Raw genomic sequence first — 948 nt, forward strand, 5'->3', positions numbered from 1 at the left:
TAAAATAATTGTTGATGAGTAAGTGCATACTATTGCCACCTTGTTTGTTGTCTTCTGACTGTTTTGTAATTATTTTGTTTCTTCCTCTTTTGCTGTTTTCTTCTGTGATTTGATTGGTTGCTTTTTTGGTTTGGCTTGGTTTGGTTTTTGTAGTGGTATGCTCTGATTTCCTTCTCTTTATGTCTTAGGTATCTACTATAGGCTTTTGCTTTGTCATTACCGTAAGGCTTACAGATAACATAGATGTAACAGTCTATTTAAGTTAATAAAAACTTAACTTCAATTACATACAAAAACTCTACTCTTTACTTTTCCATTTTATGTTTTTGATGTTGTAATTTACTTCTTTTCATATTGTGAATCTGTTAAAATATATTATAGATATTGTTATTTCTAAATACTTTTGTCTTTGTATTACAGAAAAAAATTATTTACATACCACCATTACAGTTTTACAGTATTCTGAATTTGACTACATATTCACTTTTGCCAGCGAATTTTACACTTCCATGTTTTCATGTTGCTAATTAGTTTCCTTTTGTTTAAGCTAGAAGAACTTCTATAAGGCAGGTCTAGTGGTGATGAACTCCCTCAGGCTTTGTTTTTTAAAAAAGCCTTTATCTCACCTTCATTTCTGAAGAACAGTTTGGCTAGATAAGTATTCTTAAATGAAATGTTATCTTTTAACACTTCAAATATATCATTCCAATTTCCTGGCCTGCAAGGTTTCTGCTGAGAAATCCACTGATAGCCTTATGTGGGTCCCTCTGCATTTAAAGAGTCACTTTTCTCTTGCAATTTCTAAAACTTTCTCTCCCCTCCCTCCCTCCCTCCCTTCCTTTTCTTTCTTTCTTTCTTTCTTTCTTTCTTTCTTTCTTTCTTTCTTTCTTTCTTTCTTTCTTTCTTTCTTTCTTTCTTTCTTTTTTCTTTCTTTCTTTCTTTCTTTCT

Source organism: Sapajus apella, unplaced genomic scaffold (assembly GCF_009761245.1).
Source record: "Sapajus apella isolate SASKATOON/1434 unplaced genomic scaffold, GSC_monkey_1.0 scaffold38, whole genome shotgun sequence".
Taxonomy (NCBI): domain Eukaryota; kingdom Metazoa; phylum Chordata; class Mammalia; order Primates; family Cebidae; genus Sapajus; species Sapajus apella.